Below are 21,220 nucleotides of genomic sequence, written 5' to 3'. Positions count from 1 at the left end.
TCCTACATTTTGTGAGCCATTTCATCTCTGCAATAGATGGGAGAAATTTTTTAGGAGTACACAGTAGCAGAAATAGAGTTGCTTGGAGGAAGAGATTGCGGGGAAAATTTGCATTGAGCATTTGCAGGAATTTCGCTTGGAGTAGGAATACTTTCCTTGTGGAGTTTCAGAGCCTAAGACTGTTGCATTTGTGTGGGTTTTGGGCCGTTTTGTTGAAGCAGTTGCTGCAACCTTGTATGAGGAAATAGCTGGAATTTCACTCTATCATTTTAGCGCTATATTTTAGTGGTTTGTTAGTTATTTTTGTGGAGGATTTTGGGGGGAACAACAGTAGATTTTTTGGTGGGATGCAAAGATGGGCAGTGGGTAATTTCACTTAATTTTTGGGTAATTGTGGGAGGTTGGAATTAGCCCAAAATATTTCTTGGTTTTGTTGGTCCAGGGTTGGAGAGAATTTTCCTAATTTTTCAGAATTTTTGGAGAATATTTGAGGCCTCAAATTTCAATTTGCCTCCAACAATAGCAACCTTAAATTTCTGGGCAAAGCATACAACGAGTGAGCATTTTCAGCATGGTGTTTTCTTCATTCTCACCTGGGTTTTGTGTGCTTGCCTTAGCAAGCTTAGGTGCACACCTTCCATTATATTTTGTACTTAGCTTCTCATTGGATATTCAATAAAATGGCTCAGTTCTATTTTTTTTGTTCAACAATGTTCTAAATTTGTTGTTATTGTGGAGTTTCCAAATTGCATGTTTATTTATTTGTTGTAGCTAGTTCATGTTTTGATATTTCACTATATTTCTCTAGTTAGAATATTACAATGTTAGCTTCCCCCTTCCCTTGTTCACACTTTGGGTCGGGCTTGAAATGATGCCCTAGAGAGTGATGCAGCTAAAAAGAAAGATAAAAACATAATTTGGCCACTTAGAATAGGAAATGTACCACAACATGCAAAAGATGTACAGGACATAAAATTTCCGCTTGTGGGCAAAAGCCAAACATGAGCTCTACCCCCTATCATTATGGCCATACCCTGGTTTCTAGGGCCCCTATGAGTGCCCCTTGCATCATTAAGGAACCCATGATTATCCCAACCCTTGGTGGGCGATGAAATTCCCAACCTTAAGGGGGTAATCATTGCTACATCATACACATCATGCTCTCATCCCTTGGAGCCCCGAGTAGTAAAAGAAAGAAAAATCAATAAAAGGAAAAAGGTATATGAAGAAGGTTGGAAAACCAAAGGCCGGGGTAACTCATGTACCACGATTTCTCCCTCCTACATTCATATACCCAAGTTGTGGGCTTCCCTCATTCTAGCTTCCCTTGTACCATGGCATGTGGCTTGGAGCCTTCCCTATTGCCCCACTCCTTCCATCATCATTTCACATGACACCTGCCATTTGATGGATGTACCATGGACATATCACTCCCTTAGAGGTTGAAACCACTTAATAGGGTCCTTTATTAACCTCTCTTGTCGAGCAAGGAAACACCTATACATTTTGAAGCCCATTTGGAAGGGCATGCCACTATGAAGTGTCCACTTTTTCCCTTGATTAGCAAGCTTATTTACTCAATTGCACTAATGATTAATTGTACTGGAAGGTGAGGAGATGCATTGGATATTATGTTGAACTACATGTCGGTCTTCATCTTGGACTTGGACTTTCTATACAGGGTCTAAGCCCTCCAGAGGGTCATAATGGCACTTGTAGGGTGAGCATTGAGAGCCATGGGCCTCCACCATCGCAAAGCATCCATTACTATATCATGGGCTTCTTTAGCACCACACATTTCTTGTTCGTGCCCCAGCCATACAAAGATGGTGGTGCACTTGGACCAAATTGCCCAACCGACCACGCATTTGCACCTGACACTTAGCAGTTGATCCAGGGCCCATATGAGGTTTTGTAATATTCCTAATTAGCTATGGCTAATTAGAATATTCGATTTTGTTCAATTTTTGCCTTCTATAGTTATTTGTAAATAAAAAGTAAGAAAGGGGGAACATAACTCACTTTAGAATAAAAAGTCACTTCCTAGGTAGCACAATGTTGTGACTTAAAGCGGAGCCAAGGGGGCCAAAAGGGGATGCAGAAGTGGAGCCCACACAGACACATGGTGGAACTACGCAGGAGGAAAAAAACACATGGCAAGAGGGGAATCACGCAGGAGGAGGTGAGCCTAGGGATTATGAGAGGCAGAGGCTATAAAATAGATAGGAGCCCCCTCATTTTGGATCATTCAGTTATGTGCATTTTGAGCGAGTCATTTTGACTTCTGAGCACGCTGGCTATTTAGCTAGTCTGTAGCACTGTTTAGTGCATCGAGTGTCTTCGTTCGGAGATCTCACCCTTAGCCCCGGGGGACTTTGAGTGCCTGCTCAGGCAAGGTATTTCCATCGGTATTTCAGCAGTATTTTTATCATCATTTTAGCAGCAATTTTATCAGCTGTTTGGGGGATTGCGCAACACTTGGAGAGGGACGCAGTTCTTTTTGGTTGCAGCGCTGGATTGGGGTTTGCAGGTGGATTTATGCTGGGAGATTGAGTAGGGGTCCAACTCTCGTCTCATTGGAGGATTTTTGGCAGGGTTTTAGGCAGAGTTTAGAGGGGTTTTCTTTAGTGGCAGCACAGGGCATTGAGAAACTGCACAGAACCCCAAGAGGGTGTTTTTTGGGGGTCGGCCATTCCAGGAAAGATTTCTGGGTTTTGCTGGGTTTCTTGAGTAGAGCTCGAATCCAGAGTTTCAGCTTTTTCCGAAGAGGGGAGTAACCCCAAATCATCCTTTGTTTTCTAGCAGCAGCAACAACATCCACGCAGAGAGGCCATTCTTGTCATTCTGAGAGTATTTCTTCACTTGCCTTATGCGATTCGAGGTGCCATATGTCTGATCACCTCTTGTACTCATTTTATTGCTCAGTATAATAAAATGGCTTAGCATTTCTCGCTGCATTTTTGTGTATCTGCTTATATTTCTGGTTTACATTGTTATATACTGTTCCACTGCTATTTTATCACTTATGGGTTATTATATCATTTGCACATATTTTGGAGTTTTTGCTGGGGGTTTTGAGGAATATTCTGGGTTAGGAATATTACAGTGGTATCAGAGCATAGATCTGGCTCAGCCTGTGGAGCTAGCAATCTATGACACTAGGAGAAAAACCCTACATTTGTTACAGAGGTAGGAGGTACAGAGACACTCGACAGGTTGGAGAATACCTACGGGGAGGGAGACTATGTTCTTGTGGTGGACGCAGAACAGGAGGAGCTTGTGGTAGATGCAAAACAGAGAGAGCCAATAGTGGACGCATAACAGATGGCCGACGAGGACGAGAAGAGATTTGCGGATATGCTCCTCAAATTAGTGCAGGATCTAACGAGGCAGATTGAGGTGATGGGGCAAAGATTCATGGTAGTAGAGGCCAGACAACATGAGAGCCCTCAAGTTTTTCAGATTGGTGAGGGATCAGGTTCATCCCACCACTTGCCAGAGCAGTGTGATACTGCGCAGGAGGTGGCGTCACATGCCCCTACACGCTCTACCATGCCCACTTTCTTAGGAGCAGACATGGGGGCCGTAGCCCAGCAGGAGGCAGAGCCCGGACATATGGGCGATTATTTTGCCAAGTACCAAGCCTATGGGCAGGAGTTCAGGGAAGCCCTCTCATTCAGAGATTTTGTTCAGCTCCAACGGGATAGCAGACCCCGCGACCATCACAAAGGGTACTGGCATTACCATGATGGCGACACCCACCGTGCAGCGAGTAGATTCCACTTGCCTATGTTTGATGGCTCATCAAACAATTCGGCAAAGTCTTGGGTGGAGAAGCTAGACATTTATTTCCAGCTTAACTAGATGTCGGAGGCAGAGGCCATCAAGGTGGCAACATTACATTTGGATGGCGAGGCCCAAGATTGGTGGTTTCATGGGATGGTTACATTGGGGCACTCCATAGTGACGACATATGCTGAGTTTACTAGGAGACTGATGGAGCGATTTGATCGGAGGGATCCAGAGCAGCATTTCGTTGAGCTGACGAGGCTCAAACAAACAGGGAGCCCAGAGACCTACATTGCAGATTTCTTGAGGGTCTCCATGATGGTGCTAGACCTATCCACGGCACGGAGGGTCTATATGTATGTTGAGGGGTTAGCAGAGCCACTTCGGAGTTTAGTCCGATCCACTAAACCAGCCACACTCCAGGACGCTATCAGCAGGACCCGGGACTTATAGGATGTCTTACCTAGGACCCGGACACCTTACCCCCAGAGACAGACTTTTCAGTCTAAGGGGAAGGATGTGAGGATTCCTCCTCCAAAGGGGAATCTAGGACGAGTACAGCTTGACGATGATGCCAGGAGGGAGCTGAAGAAGCGGTTGTGCTTCACTTGTCAGGAGCCATGGGCACCAGGACATAGATGTGCTGCTGGCAAAGCACATTTTATTGAGGTCTTTTCCGAGAGGAGTGGAGAAGAGGATGACGAGGAGGATGTGGAGGCAGGAGATAGCCATGCCATACAAGGACCTTTGCCACCTCCACGAGTAGCAGCAGGTGGTGCATCTTTTGCACCCACCGGAGGGGCCCTTGCAGTGTTGCGAGGAGTTCCCAAGTATCTGACGCTACGCGTACGAGGGATAGTACGTGGCCAGCGCATATCCGTTTTGGTTGACAGTCGGGCACCCCACAACTTCATTGATGCATAGATGGTTGAGCGGAGAGGTATTCAGATAGAGAGCTTCGATGGGTTTTCAGTATTGGTCCTAGGAGATCAGACCATGACGTGTGCTTGTTATGTTCCAGAGCTTTCAGTGACGATGGGCACCTGCACAGTGACTGACCACTTTTTCGTGGTCGATATTCCGGACACCAACATGATACTGGGTGTTCAGTGGCTTATTACTCTAGGGAAGGTCACGACGGATTGGAAGACCCTAGAGATGGAGTGGGATGATGAGAAGACAGGGAGGCATGAGAAGATACGGGGACAGCACACGTATCCGCCTCAGACTGTGTCGGCTCATCTGATGGAGGCAGTCTTCCGACAGGGAGACATAGAGTGGGCAGTGGAGCTGTGGGCATTAGAGGCAGGGACTATAGGGCAGACGGTACATCCAGTTATCCAGTCCATCCTTGATCGGTATGCCATAGTGTTTAGAGATATTCCACCAGGACAACCACCGGATCGGGGGTTTGAGCACACTATCGAGCTTGAGCAGGGCATCCAGGCAGTGATCACCACCCCCTATAGGCACCCCAAGGCCTATCAGGATGAGATTGAGCGGGCTATCCAGAAGTTGCTGGCTCTTGGGCACATTTGACCGAGCACGAGTCCTTTTGCTTCTTCTGTGGTGTTGGTGAAGAAGAAGGACAGTACATTGAGGATGTGCATTGACTATAGGGCCCTGAACAAAAAGACCCTGAAGAACAGGTACCCCATACCCAGGATCGATGAGTTGATGGATGAGTTGAGGGGAGCACGTTTCTTCTCAAAGATTGATTTGAGATCTGGGTAACATTAGATTCGTGTGAGGGAGCAGGACATTCCCAAGACCACCTTCAGGTGTCACTATGGGCACTTTGAGTTCTTGGTGATGCCTTTTGGGCTAACCAATGCCCCCGCTACATTTCAGTCCTGCATGAATCACATCTTCCATAGTCACCTGAGGAAGTTTGTGTTGGTGTTCTTCGATGACATTCTCATTTACAGCAGGACTTGGGAGGAGCATCTCCAGCACATTGAGACGACATTGCATATCTTACAGGAGCAGCAGTTCTATGCCAAACTCTCCAAGTGTGAGTTTGGGTTGACAAAGATGTTATATCTGGGACACATCATAGGAGTGGATGGAGTGAGGGTCCACAAGGAGAATATCAGTGCCATCAGAGAATGGCTGGAACCGAGAAACGTGACAGAACTTTGAGGATTCATTGGCATTTGCACTTACTACCGGAAGTTCATCAAAGGTTTCTCACAGCTTGCTGCACCCCTGACAGATTTGACGAAGAAGGGGGCATTTAGTTGGTAAGATACAGCGCAGCGAGCCTTTGACAAGCTCAAGGAGGTTATGAGCAGCTGCCCAGTGCTTGCGTTGCCAGATTTTACACAGCCATTTGTCTTGGAGTGTGATGCATTGGGAGAGGGGATCGACGCAGTATTGATGCAGGGAGGTCACCCTATAGCATTTGAGAGCCGGAAGCTCCTTCCGCACGAGAGGTTGTATTCCATATACGACAAGGAGATGCTGGCTATCATGCATGCATTGGCTAAGTACTGGCAGTATTTGATAGGCAACAGGTTCAGGGTGAGGACTGATCACAACAACCTCAAGTTCTTTTTGGAGCAGAAGCAACTACAAGAGAGGCAGCAGAAGTGGATGAGTAAGATCCAAGCATATGAATTTGACATTGAGTATGTCAAGGGTAAGAACAATGTGGTAGCGGATGCCCTTTCACGTAGACCAGCCATGTTGTCTCTTATGAGTTTGGATACAGATTGGACGGCTCGACTCTTAGTAGAGTACTCCAAGGACAGGTTTGCATGTGAGGTTCTGGATGGGCAGGTGGCAGATGATAGGTACAGGGTGGTCGATGAGATCATCTATTACAGGGACCGGATCTTCTTGACTGAGGGGTCTCAGCTCAAGAAGAAGGTACTCCAGGCATCACACAATTCACCTTTGGCAAGACATCAGGGGTTTACCAAAACCTACAGGGCCATTAGAGAGAGGTTCTCATGGAAGGGCCTCAAGGAGGACGTACTCTAGCACATCTTGGAGTGCGATGTTTGCCAGAGGAACAAGGAAGAGATGAGCCATCCTGCGGGTTTATTATAGCCTCTTTGCATTCCGGAGGGGAAATGGGAGAGCATTTTGGTGGACTTCATCACAGGGTTGCCCACAGTACAAGGCAAGGATTGTATCTTTGTCGTCGTTGATTAACTGACGAAGTACGCACATTTCTTTGCCATATCCGCACACTATACAGCAGCACAGGTGGCCGAGCAGTTCTTCAGGGAGATCTTCAGGCTACATGGTCTTCCTAAGACCATCGTTAGTGACAGGGACAGCCGTTTCATGGGCGGATTTTGGCAGGAGCTTTTCCGATTGGTGGGGATGGAGTTGACACCGAGTACTAGCTATCACCCACAGACGGATGGGTAGACGGAGATAGTTAACAAGTGGCTGGAGGGCTACTTGTGTAACTATGTCAGTGGGTAGCAGCAAGCATGGCTGAAGTGACTGCATCTGGGGGAGTACTACTACAATACTTCACATCACATGTCCATTGGTATGTCACCATTCTATGCCTTATATGGGTATCATCCTTTTTCTTTTGTCGACATGATGTTTTGTGATAGCAGGGCTCCTAGAGCCAAGATTTGGATCCAAGTGAGTCAGGATATCCTTCGAGCTCTCAAGGATAACATGGCTATAGTGCAGAACCAGCAGAAGCTGTATGCCGACAAGGGTCGAGTGGAGAGACAGTTCGAGGTAGGGGACATGGTCAACCTACGATTACAGCCATACTGACAGTCATCACTAAAGCAGAAGGGGGTTGAGAAGCTCAAGCCCCACTTTTATGGGCCATACAGGGTGATACGCAGGATTGGACAGGTTGCATATGAGTTGGAGCTGCCCCAAGGCAGCAAGATTCATAACATTTTTCATGTTAGATTTCAAGCTACTGTGGAAGTTTTTTGTAGCATGATCCGGATTACCCACAGTTTCTAGTTCATTCTGCCGACGTTTCAAACCCCAAAGGGGGTCCATCATCAGGACAAATCAGATAGAAAATGAATGAAAGATTATTGAGAGAAGGGAGCCTTGCGACCTGGATATAAATAAACCAAGAACCCTAATTTTGAAAGGGCCGACACATGATTTCTTATTTATTAATTAATTTCCTTAAATTTTATTTAAAAGTTTTATAAAAACATTTTAATTAATTATTTAATTATTCATTATTAGTTCAGGATTAATTATTTTCATCATGAATTCTTAATTGATTCAATCTTATAAAATTATATAATTTAATCAATAATTTAATTTAATATAATTAATTATATAATTAAATCATTAATTTAATTAAATATAATTAAATTAATTGATTAATTACTATAATTAATTATATAATTTAATTATTAATTTAATTTAATATAATTAATTAATTAATTTGCTTAAGTTTTAATTAATTTAATATAATTAAATCATTAAATTAATTAATTAATTTGTTTCTAATTTAATATAATTAGTTATATGATTAAATCATTAATTTAATTTAATATAATTAATATAATTTAATTAATTAATTAACTTAATATAATTAAGTTAAATTAATATAATTAATTAACTTAATATAATTAAATTAAATTAATTCATCAATTAATTTGTTTAGGTCAATTAATTAAGATTTAATTAATTTAATATAATTAATTATATAAATAAATCATTAATTTAATTTAATTTAAATTAAATTAATTAATTTGTTTCTAATTTAATATAATTAATTATATGATTAATCATTAATTTAATTTAATATAATTAATTAATTAACTTAATATAATTAATTAAATTAAATTAAATTAATTACTTTGTTTTAATTAATTAATTAAACTTTCGAAATGAAAGACCCCTTTTTTCTTTATGCTTCCAAGGGTCCGGAGGGGTTTATTTGTCTGATCAGAGGAAGCCAATTTCCACTGATTTCACTCCCATTGTCCCTGTTGAGGTTTTGAGGGAATTTTATAATTTCAATGGCCTCTCTGATTTTTCTTTTATGATAGTTGTCCTCTCTAGCGATTACCTTGGCGTCTTCCAAATACACATGATGTTTGGTCTTGGATGAGTGCTCAACAAGGGCTGATGTACGGGATCTTTCATTCTTTATGTCAGCAGCGTGCTCTTTAAGTCTTATTTTCAGAGACTGACCTGTTTCCCCAATATAACTCTTGCCACATGAGCAATCAATCTTGTACACGCCCTTGAGTTGTTGACGATCAATGTTATCCTTAACTGACCTCATCATTTGGCTTTTTCATGTAGCATCCCTAAAGAAGGCATTGGGGCAGCAGGTGACCGTGACAGATGAGCTACCACCCATGGATGATGAGGGGCATTTGGTATTGCAGCCGAAGGCTATCATTGACACTAGGGAGAGGTAGTTGAGGAGCAAGACGGTCTGGGAATTCTTGGTGAGGTGGAAGAATTTGCCAGATGAGGATGCCACTTGGGAGAGTGAGAAGATCTTACAGCATCCATCACTTTAGTTGCTTGAGGACAAGAAATATTTTGCCGCGGGAGACTGTAATATTCCTAATTAGCTATGGCTAATTAGAATATTTGATTTTGTTTAGTCTTTGCCTAATATAGTTATTTGTAAGTAAAAGTGAGGAAGGGGGAACATAACTCACTTTAGAATAAAAAGTCACTTCCTATGTAGCACAACGTTGTGACTTAAAAGGGAGCAAAGGGGGCCAAATGGGGACGCAGAAGTGGAGCCCACGCAGACACATGGAGGAACTATGCAGGAGGAAAAGAACACGTGGCAAGAGGGGAATCACGAAGGAGGAGGTGAGCCTAGGGATTGTGAGAGGCAGAGGATATAAAATAGATAGGAGCCCCCTCATTTTGGATCATTCAGTTATGTGCATTTTGGGCTAGTCGTTTCGACTTCTGAGCACGTTGGCTGTTTAGCTAGTCTGCAGCACTGTTTAGTGCATCGAGTGTCTTCGTTCGAAGATTTCACCCTTAGACCCGGGGGACTTTGAGTGCCTGCTTGGGCAAGGTATTTCCATCAGTATTTCAGCAGTATTTTTATCATCATTTCAGCAGCAGTTTTATCAGCTTTTTGGAGGACTGCGCAGCACTTGGAGAGGGACGCAGTTCTTTTGGTTGCAGTGCTGGATTGGGGTTTGCAGGTGGATTTATGCTGGGAGATTGAGCAGGGGTCCAGCTCTTGTCTCATTGGAGGATTTTTGGCAGGGTTTCAGGAAGAGTTTAGAGGGGTTTTCTTTAGTGGCAGCGCAGGGCATTGAGAAACTGCACAGAACCCCAAGAGGGTGTTTTTTAGGGTTCGGCCATTCCAGGAAAGCTTTCTGGGTTTTTCTGGGTTTCTTGAGTAGAGCCCGAATCCAGAGTTTCAGCTTTTTTCTAAGGAGGGGAGTAGCCCCAAATCATCCTTTGCTTTCTAGCAGCAACAACATCCATGCAAAGAGGCCATTCTTGTCATTCTGAGAGTATTTCTTCACTTGCCTTGTGCAAGTCGAGGTGCCATATGTCTGATCACCTCTTGTACTCATTTTATTGCTCAGTATAATAAAATGGCTTAGCATTTCTCGCTGCATTTTTGTGTATCTGCTGATATTTCCGGTTTACATTATTATATACTGTTCCACTATTATTTTATCACTTCTGGGTTATTATATCATTTGCACATATTTTGGAGTTTTTGCTGGGGGTTTTGAGGAATATTCTGGGTTAGGAATATTACAGGTTTTGTCTTATTCAAAGAGACAAAAGAGGGCATGTAACATCTTCTAGCCCTCGCTGATGGAGCATCGACTTATTATTGAGCCACTGGAGACCCATAAGCCCATTGATTGTGCCCCATAGCCACTTGGGAGCACCTTATGGTGTTTTGCTTAGAAATCAAGAGGTCACCCCCTTGATCATCATTTATGGAGCCCTCCTCTTCATCATGGCACTTAGAGGACTCATCTTGGCCTTCCAACGACCCTTCTTACTCCATTTTTCACTATTTCGGCCCTCTTGGGATGGCTTATCATTCACTTTAGTAGCTATTTGGTGGGCTTGTCACCAAAGATATGTTATTTTCACATTAAAATATTATTAGGGGCTTAATTAGGTCAAATTAGGAAAATTCAAACTTGAGTAGCCTCATATAAATAGAAGAGGCCTCATTTTGTTTTTTATCATCACTTGGATTTCGATCTCTCTTGTAAAAGAATTCAGACTTGCAATTGTTGGACGAAATTGGATGTTTGGATGTATTATGATGTCTTGGATCTTCTCTTTGCAATGTTGATGGATGGATATATTTTCATTGTCTTGTAAGTGTCTTTTGATGCTATATTTTACATTTTTAAATGTCTAATGTATGGAATATCACAACATGATCTTGAATGTGCCCTAATTTAATGTGAAATTATGAGAACACTTGGATTATTTGATATATTGAATGCATTACTCATAGATAATGATCAATGAATGTTCCTAGAGGCTTATTTTGCATATTGCACCCTTGAAGCTCCATTAAACATTGGGAATGAAGTATAAAATGCTATAGTAGTTGTGAAGCTGCCTTCTTTAGGGCTAGTGAAGCTACATTAGGTCTCCTTGAAAGAGCAAAGTTCTTGAATCAAAATAATTCTTGACACCATTTCTCCCAATTGATAGGCACTGGGTCTAGAATCCTTGGTGATCAATCCTCATTGAAAGGTCATTCTTTCTTCACCACTTTTCCTCTCTATTCCTCATCCCTTTAGGGCTAAGGGAAGCCTCTCTAGGGCTTGGTGTGAAATTCATTAGGAGGAAGCTCTTGAAAAACCATTTGTACAGGATTCTACGCTAGTGTTTCCTCTAGCTATCCTCCTGATTTGAAGAAAATCTAATAGCTAAATCTCAAAAAAATTGATCCCCTAGCCTTCGCACTAAATGGTATCCTTGAAGTTGTCTTTCAACTTCAGGATTTCTTGAAGGTTTTCACTTTTGTAGTATATCATTCAAAACATTTTTCTTGACTATCTTTACCTTGGATGATCCCTTATCTTGTCAAATATCTCAACCCTAGGTCTTGTATAGTATTTATCTCAAGGGGTTTTTTGTGGAAATCCATTCTAGCGTTTCCCAAAGCTCACATTTCAATTGAGTATTTGTATTGAATAAGCCATCCTAGCCTCACTTTTAACCCTGTTACCCCCCACGTCGTGGGTGATATCCCCAGGAGAAATTTTCTCTCCATGATGAGCCTCAGTCGACAGCCATCAGCCCCTTGATGCCTCTTATTAGCTCGTTGTGGCATTCCTCTGCCACCTAAGCCAGCCATGTGGTCTTTCACCCACCTGTATTGATCGTGTGTTTGAAGGTGGGTCTCCCAGAGCTAAAGGTATGTCTTGTCATTTGGTAATTGAGTATTGGGTTTACTTATCATGGATACTTCTAGGTATGGATTGATGGGGGGATTTGGTGGAAAGCGTGGGCTTAGTTTGTACTCTTGTCTCCTTGATCTCTTTTGGTTGCTACTCTTGGATCTTATTCCCATGGGATCTCATTTATTGACCATTTGGTTATAGGGTGGTACTACTTGGGAAACCACGACTTTGGGTGCATGGTCCGACTCCTTTACCTGCATATATTACTCCCTTCCACTCATTAGACGCCATTCATCATTTCTCCCACCTGGGTCCACATAGGGCTAGCCTCCCTATCCCCTTTCCCCCACCTTGAGTCAGGCCTAGAATGATGCCCCGGAGGTTGAAGCAATTAAAAAAAGAAGAAAAAGCATAATTGGCCACATTTAATAGGAATTGTACCACAAAATGCAAAAGATGGCCGGGACAAAAATAATTAGCACGTGAGCAAAATCAATGCACGAGCTCTACCCCCCATCCATGGCCATCACCCTAGTTCCATAGGCCCCAGATGAGTTTTCTTTATCATTCAAGAGCCCATGATTGTCCCAAACCCTGGAGGGCAATGAATTGTCCTACCTTAAAGGGGGTAACCACTGGTATATCTTACACATCATGCTCTTGTCCTTTAAGCCTCGAGCAGTTAATCAAAGAAAATTCATAAAAGGCGAAAGGCATATAAATAAGGGTGGAAAAATCAAGGCCGAGGCACCTCATGTACCATGACTGCTCCCTCCTATACATTACATACCCAGGTATGGGCTACCCCTTATCTAGCTACCCTTATGCCCCACTATGTGGCCCAGGACTGCCCCTCTCATTCCCTCTTCCATCTCACTTATTCGTCACTTGCCACCCCCATTAGAGGGATGTACCTTGGACATACTATTGATTTGGGGTAGCATCGGATGTGCTCTAGCCATGAAAATTGGTAGAGAGGCTAAAGCGCATGAGATCTCCAAGACCTAGAAATCATTTTTGAAAATTCCATCCGGATAAGGAGTTATTAAAATAATTAATATTTTTAGTGAGTTCCTAAGTCTAAACTTAGGAAAATAAAAATATTAATGGGTATTAATAAAGATAAGGATGAGAAGCTTCTAAGAGATAAGGATCAAGTCTATTTTAATCTTAGCTGTTGATTAGGGACTTAATCTTGGCCATTGATCCATCAACAAGAACAGTATAAGAGAAGACTTGAGGGTCAATTGGAGATGCACCCGAGGGAGACCGGTTAGTTCGATTTCTGGAGTGGCGTTTGCTGAGAAATTCGAACTAGAGGTCTGGATTGCAGTGACAGCCAACGAGTACATAACAGAGAGGCAGCGATAGTGTCGGAGGACCAACACAGAGATCAGAGAGGCAGACACAGAGCCAATTAGAGAGACGCAAAGGTAGCTGGATTGCGTAGTCACTGGAGGGCCCGTGTGGGTGATGCGGAGAGGCAAAGTGCTGACGCAGAGGGTCTGGGAGCTGCGCAGAGACCAGCTGGACTGACGTTGAGCTTAGGGGAAGTGCTGAAGGTTTTATGGTATTACTTCCCTATGGTTATCTCTGTTGGATGAGCCAATTTGGCACCCTAGTTGTACTCAAGAAAAGCTTAATAATAAAAGCCTCCTCTGCTGCACCAGTTTTCTCGCATTGGGTTTTTCCGGGGAAAATTGTCCAAAAATAACTATGTTGATGTGTTTGATTCTTGTGCATGTATTTGTTTTTGTATAATGGTGTGATATCTACAGTAGAATTTATTTTAATATTTACTAAAGGGATTTCGTAAATAACTTATTGGAAAATAAGTATGTAAAATAAATTAGTTGTTGAAGTAAAAAAAATTTCACACATACTATCCCCTCTAAGGGCTGAAACCACCTAATAAGGTACTTGGTTAACCTGCTTTGGAGCTTGGAGACATTAGCACATGCTAAAGCCCACTACAGAAGGGCATGCCATTGTGAAGTGCCCATTTTGTTATCCATGATTTGTTAGCTCTCTTACCCATTTATTTTAATGACTCGTTGTACTGGAAGCCTAGGGGATGCATTGGATCTTATGTAGGTTTACAAGTGGTTTCCATTTGGGTTTGGTCTCCCTATATGGGATCCTAACCCCAGAGGTCTACATTGGCACATGTATGGTGTGCATAGAGAGCCATGGCCCTCCACAACAACAGAAAGCACTCCATAGATCTTCATGGATGCTCAGATACTACTAGTGATCCACTTTTGGGATGTTGGTGATGTGCTTGGTACATTATGCTCAGCAGGCTCCACAGGAGCCCCACACTCTTGGCAGGTGTCCCAATAATTGTACGATGTCATGACAACATTCATTCTACCACTTGGACCCTTACAGAGGATCTACAGGCATCTCCAATTCATCTAGAGACCCATGGGGTCATCTATATGCCTTCATACCCACTAGGAGCACCACCGGTCTACTACTTGGAGAACAAGGGACCACCCCCTTGCCCATCATATTCTGAGGAATTTATTCCTCAATATGGCACTTTAGGATATTATTGAGCATTTGGAGGGCCCTATGACATGCATATGTTAATATTTGGTCCCTTGTGAGGCTTATTATTACATTTGCAAGCTAGTTTGGTGGGCTTGTCACCAATAGGGGTTTTATTTGCACTATTTTATCATTAGGGGGCTAATGGAGGCCCTTAGGCTAATTTGAACTCCTTAGGAGGCTATATATTGATGTTAGATACACTCATTTGTATTATCACTTGACTTGGGATCTCTCTAATCATAGAGAACTTCGCATTTTTTCCTTGGTGGATATTTTCTGGAGATGGATGAATTTTGACGTATGGATTTGGGCTATTTATCTTGTCTTGGAGCTTTGTCTTGTGAACAAAATGTTGGTTGGATATACTCTATAATGTTCTAAGTGAATTTTGATGTTATTATTCTTGTTGCAGCATACTGCTAAAATTAGGGCTAGTTGCTACATAATCGAAATGTGGAATTGAGCATGTTTTGGCTAATTTAATGTATGGGCCAACATTATATCAATGAAATATCCTAGAGATTATTTGTCTTGATAAGCTTGCATCGTTTGCTTTGAAGTATAAATGCTTGAAGGTCACCTAGGGAATCAATTTCCCGATAATTGACCCAAGGAAAAACTTTAATCTCCTATAGGCTACTGTGCTGGTGGTCCCCTCCCTCTCCAAATTTGAGGCAATTCTAATGGTGGAATCTCCGGGAATCCCAAGCCCTAGCTCTAGGATTGAATTTTGCCTAGGAATCCCCATGGCTAGACCTCAATAGGATCATTTCAACATTTTGAAGTAAATACATTTTTTTGGTCCTTTCCCCTCACCTTGTCCAGCATAGGAACATCATTGGTTTCTGCATTCCATCCCCAAACCTAGGTTGGGTCCACTTGGCCCTGTGTAGTCCCACTTCTCAATAAAGACAATTTTCAAGGACCATTTGGGAATCCAAGCTTTCAAGGATTATAGGGTTTGAGAAACTCATCTATAAGCTTATCCTTTTTCACTCAACCCTCCTATTGACCACTACGTGTTGACTACCCATAGCAGTACACCCCCTTTTTTCGCAAAAGGGATAGCGCTTGATCGATATGTACGTGCCATTCGACAGTCATTGTCGACCCAATCATGTTATGTTGTAAACCCAGTTTGCATGTAAATAATCTTAGCAGATCTGAGTCATATATGTAAACTGCCTAGGCAAACCTAATTTCCTAGTGATAATCTACGTTCCGGAAGGTTTTTTGTCTCACCGATCCATGATCAACAGAGTTTTCCTTCAACCTAACCCCAAAGCCGGAATGAATTTTGTCATTAGAAACTTAGGGGAATCCTAGTGTGCTTCGAGTCTATGTAAAAGTAATTTGGAAATAATTCTAACTATTTGGTTAGGTTATTACAAATTGCTTGATCTGCTAGATTATATTTGTGTCGCAGAACTAGGTGGTCTATGAGGGTCTATGTCAAATGGGTTTTCCCCCTTGAGATGTAAAATTGTAAAAGTCATGATGTAAAGTGTCTTTAGGGTTAGAAAGTGTTTTATCTCCTCATAGGTCCTAGGTCCTAGGTAATTTTTCCGAAGGCTAAGTTCGAGGATCCAATAAAAATAATAAAAGATACAAATAATAAATAATTAAAAATTAAAAATTAAAATAAAAATTAAAAAATTAAAAAAGTTAAAAATTAAAAAATTAATAAAATAATAATAAGTCAAAGTTTTGAGAAAATAAATGCAAAGTTTTAATTTTTTTTAATATATTAAAATACATTTAAGATTTCGATGGGTGAGATCTATAAGCTTATCCTTTTTCACTCAACCCTCCTATTGACCACTACGTGTTGACTACCCATAGCAGTACACCCCCTTTTTTCGCAAAAGGGATAGCGCTTGATCGATATGTACGTGCCATTCGACAGTCATTGTCGACCCAATCATGTTATGTTGTAAACCCAGTTTGCATGTAAATAATCTTAGCAGATCTGAGTCATATATGTAAACTGCCTAGGCAAACCTAATTTCCTAGTGATAATCTACGTTCCGGAAGGTTTTTTGTCTCACCGATCCATGATCAACAGAGTTTTCCTTCAACCTAACCCCAAAGCCGGAATGAATTTTGTCATTAGAAACTTAGGGGAATCCTAGTGTGCTTCGAGTCTATGTAAAAGTAATTTGGAAATAATTCTAACTATTTGGTTAGGTTATTACAAATTGCTTGATCTGCTAGATTATATTTGTGTCGCAGAACTAGGTGGTCTATGAGGGTCTATGTCAAATGGGTTTTCCCCCTTGAGATGTAAAATTGTAAAAGTCATGATGTAAAGTGTCTTTAGGGTTAGAAAGTGTTTTATCTCCTCATAGGTCCTAGGTCCTAGGTAATTTTTCCGAAGGCTAAGTTCGAGGATCCAATAAAAATAATAAAAGATACAAATAATAAATAATTAAAAATTAAAAATTAAAATAAAAATTAAAAAATTAATAAAATAATAATAAGTCAAAGTTTTGAGAAAATAAATGCAAAGTTTTAATTTTTTTTAATATATTAAAATACATTTAAGATTTCGATGGGTGAGATAAAAAGTGATTTTGATCCTCATCGACGGTTGAGATTAGTTTGACATGGATCACTCGAACTAGCCGTTGGAAAATTTTCCTTTAAATAGGGTGTTAGGGGTCATTTGAGATCATTCGATTTGTGAGTCTTGCGCTGAAGAAAGCTCTCTTGTAATATTTTTCCTGTGCAATAAAGAAAGACTTTGGGGTTGAAATATTGCTGGTGTTACTCTTCTGAAATGTTGTACGCTGTTTCATTTTCTGCATAAATTTATTTTCAGCCATTGGTAATAGTTTGATGAAGAGTGATGTTGAACACAGGTATCTTGTTTACTCACTAGGGTTTGAATGGTAATATAATTTCTTAAAATAATGGCAGGTATCTCCATTGGATTCAGATTTTAGTAAATTTTTTTCCCTCTTTATTGATAGTTGAAGTGAGCTGTGCAGGAAATCTAGATTGTGAAGATCAACAGGCGTTTGGGGAAGTTCTCGGCTGAACGCGCCAACTCCCGAATAGCATTTTTTTGAAGAGCCCAGCCAGTTTTGATCCTGGGTTTATCATTTAAATTTATCTTCTGAATGCCTGAGAGGTTTTTTGAAGTATCTCATAATAAATCTAAAATTCTGAAAACACTTATGTGGATTATTGATAAATCTGGCTGCTTAGAGTCGTTAGTTTGTGAATACTTTTGGGTTATTTCCTTGCATATTTTGTCTCTGGTTTTTTGTTTGCAGGTCGCAGGGAGAGTTTCTTGTTGGAAGCTAGATCTAGGCCCTGGGGGGTAAGATTTGGCCTCACAACCAGTTTTTACAGGGACACTGTTTTGCTGTTCAAGGGTTTCAAACAATGTTGCACGAAGCGGGAGCGAAGCGGAAGCGCGAAGCGCGGAAGCGTCATTTTCCAAAAATCTAGGAAGCGAAGCGTCCGCGGAAGCGTCTGCTATATATATATATATTTTATATTTTTTTGCATTTATACTCAAAACAAACATCCCAAATACCAAATTAATTGTAGAAGACATGAAAACATGCATATTTTTGCATAAATCAAGATAGATATGGCATCCATGATTCCATTGTAGTTACTAGTATGTACAACAATCATCTATATTCTAGCTATTACAAACATACATCAGTATCAATTTGATACTGCTTGATGCCTATAAAATTTCATAGGACAAGCTCAAGCAAGAGAAGGAATGCAATCACAAGGAAAGTTATCAAGTTTCTATCAAGCAAGGGACTGTTAGAATTCAAGTTTGGGAATATGTCAGAGCTGGGCTCAATTGCTCATGAAGGCCACAAATCAAATTTGAAAATGCAAACCATGATTGCAAAGTCCTCCTTCAGCATTTAATGGAAGCAGCCAGCAAGGAGGCTTGGAGAGCTAATTCAAGACTATTTAGGGCAGCATCTCACTTGCTAGATCAGGCCACAAGTCAAGAAGTATTGATGCTTTTTCTGTGCTATTTTGTGGAGGGTTTGTCTCTGTTTACAAGGCTGCAGGAAGGTGCTGCTACAGCTGTATGAGGAGGAGGATTTGAGAGCGCCAAGAGGCCTAGAAGGGACCTACTGCCCTAGCTGCAGTCATCTCAAGCAACAGCACAGGTAAAGGGGGGTGGTTCCTTGTCATCGAAGGAGATTCTCATTCTTCTCTAGGCCACAAAGAAGGGTTGTTTCTACAGCAGCTTGGGGGGTCTGTTTTGAGGGGGTGAAGGCCTAGTTAAGGTCCTCTACCCAGGCCACAGTCATCCTGAGGATCAGTGCAGTTATAACCAAGTATATTTTCATGTATATGAAGACCTAGACCTTGCTGTAGCAAAACCGTGAATTGTAGGAGGCTTGAGGAGGAACCTTAAGCCCCACCAGCAGTACATTGAATACCTAGTAGATCAGCATAGGTGGAAGCATAGTTGGACATAAGATCACAGTGATTTGAAGCAAGGTAAGGGCAACAAACTACATTAGCAAGAATTGCAGACTTTACAAGGAAGTCTCTCAGATCTACTCTCACAGTGTATTGATAATTTGATACTGCACCTCTGGAATAATTGGACGTTCGTTATATGGCTATGCTCTTGCTCCTGGTATGATTTACCAATAGTGTCATATGATCATTGGCATATGCTTCAGTATGATTCTTTGCATTATGACATTTGTTCATGACATCAATTCAATATGGACATGTCACTTGCTTCAGTCATATATATGTTATCGTTTCTCATATAGATCAATATTGGTATGGCTTCCCAATATTGGCAATGATGGGTATAAACCTATAAGCAGAGACTTCTTCATTCTTACATGCACTTAGCATTATGTATGGATATCACTGCTCAAATAGCTTGAGTATGGTATTGCTATGTTCTAATTACAGCAGTATATGCATGACCTCAACTTCAACAGTTGTATATATTTATGTGTGTGTGTGTGTATCAATCTCACAAATATGTATGGCATCCCTATGTATGATGGTACAGTATATGAATATATAGAAGTGCATCCATCAGTTCAGTAGATATATATATGGCTCTCTGCTTTGTACGTATGGTACCTCTACCCTTTTTCAATGTATATTCATTGAGTTGGCATTGTATTCAGAGCAGTAAGACCCCTCTACCCTTTTTCAATGTATATTCATTGAGTTGACATTGTATTCAGAGCAGTAAGACCGTATATTCAGGCTACAATGCTCAAGTTATATGGTATTAGGAATCCTATATGAGAATGATGTCATATTGGTGGGTTGCGTCCGGGTTGCGTCCAGGTTGCGTGCGCTTCCGGGCGGGTTGCGTGGCGCAACCGGATGCCAGAATCGCCCTCCGAAGCGCGGATCCGGGCCACCGCCACCTAAAAACCAGGAAGCGTGTTTAAAAAACGGAATCGCGCCACCTGCAATTTGGAATCGCGCTTCGCCTCGAGATTCCGAAACGATTCCGCACGGGTCGCGGTTCCGAGTTAGGATCCGGGGGGGGGGGGGCGATTCCTGCAACCCTGGTTTCAAATTCAGTCATTTTCAGATCTAGAAATTTGTTGCAGGGTTTCCATCAGAAGCAAAGGGAGTTAAAATTTTTAAGGTTTCAGAAGAAGTTCCAAACTCCATATTCCTCCATCAAAACCCCACGCAGGCTTCTATTGCTGCTGCCTCATTCCCTTCACGCAAATCCATCTTCAAATCCTGCAAAAAAACGTTGTCATTCAAGGTTTCATCACGCAATAGCTCTCTTCACCTGCGTCAAACCCTTTCCTCGCAGTCATCCTCCAGCTATACGCAGCTCTAACCTGTGTTTCCAACCATCTCCACGCTTTTCCTATTTATGCTGCTATCCCCTGCGTACTGCTCCACACTTGGTGGCACCATTCCCACATCTCCATAACTCGCAACTTTCTCCAGATCAGCACGCTGTTATATAATCTGTATCCTTCATCCCTTGCTGCCATAGATTATTGCTTCTCTGCCTGTGTATTTTTCTTCCTGCGCAGTCATATCCCTTGCAACTGCCGTCCTGCAAAGACAAATACGTAATTCGACTTTCGTATACACAGGTTTGATTTTGGTTATTTAGTTTACCTTAGGGTTAGTGTAGTTAGAATGCTTTTGATAAGCGTATATATTTTTATGAGATGTATGTTTGATATTTTTAAGTGTTAGTTTTAGATATTTCTTAGGATTTAGTTTTGACATTTAGAATTTTTTTTAAAGTTTAATTTTATTTTGATAAATCAAAAAATCTCATAAAAAATAAAATAATTAAAAAATAATAAAATCATAAAAAAGTTTCTTTTTCAGGGCTCAAATTTAAGTTTTAGAATTTAGATTTTATATTGTGTATATAGATTAGGTGTTAGTTTAGTTTTAGATTAGACTTTATTTAGATTTTAGTTTTGTTTCATTTTAAATTTAAAATTTTAAAATCATAAAAAAAAAGAAAAAAAAAAAATCATATATATATATATATATATATATATATAAAATCATAAAAAGTTTTTCTTAGTTTTTGG

General features: G+C 41.1%; 1 protein-coding gene across 3 annotated transcripts in view; it reads left to right on the top strand.

Moving 5' to 3' along the window:
- Positions 1-21,220, top strand: part of LOC149194157 (putative LRR receptor-like serine/threonine-protein kinase At1g06840) — a 397,266-nt gene that overhangs the window by 122,957 nt on the left and 253,089 nt on the right. The gene's annotated exons all lie outside the window — the stretch shown is intronic.

The sequence above is a fragment of the Pinus tabuliformis genome, chromosome 2_2 (genome assembly GCF_031772625.1).
Source record: "Pinus tabuliformis cultivar Carrire ecotype Pingquan chromosome 2_2, CPIR1, whole genome shotgun sequence".
NCBI lineage: Eukaryota > Viridiplantae > Streptophyta > Pinopsida > Pinales > Pinaceae > Pinus > Pinus tabuliformis.
The sequence above is the reverse complement of the archived record's forward strand: the minus strand, read 5'-3'. Positions and strand labels throughout refer to the sequence as shown.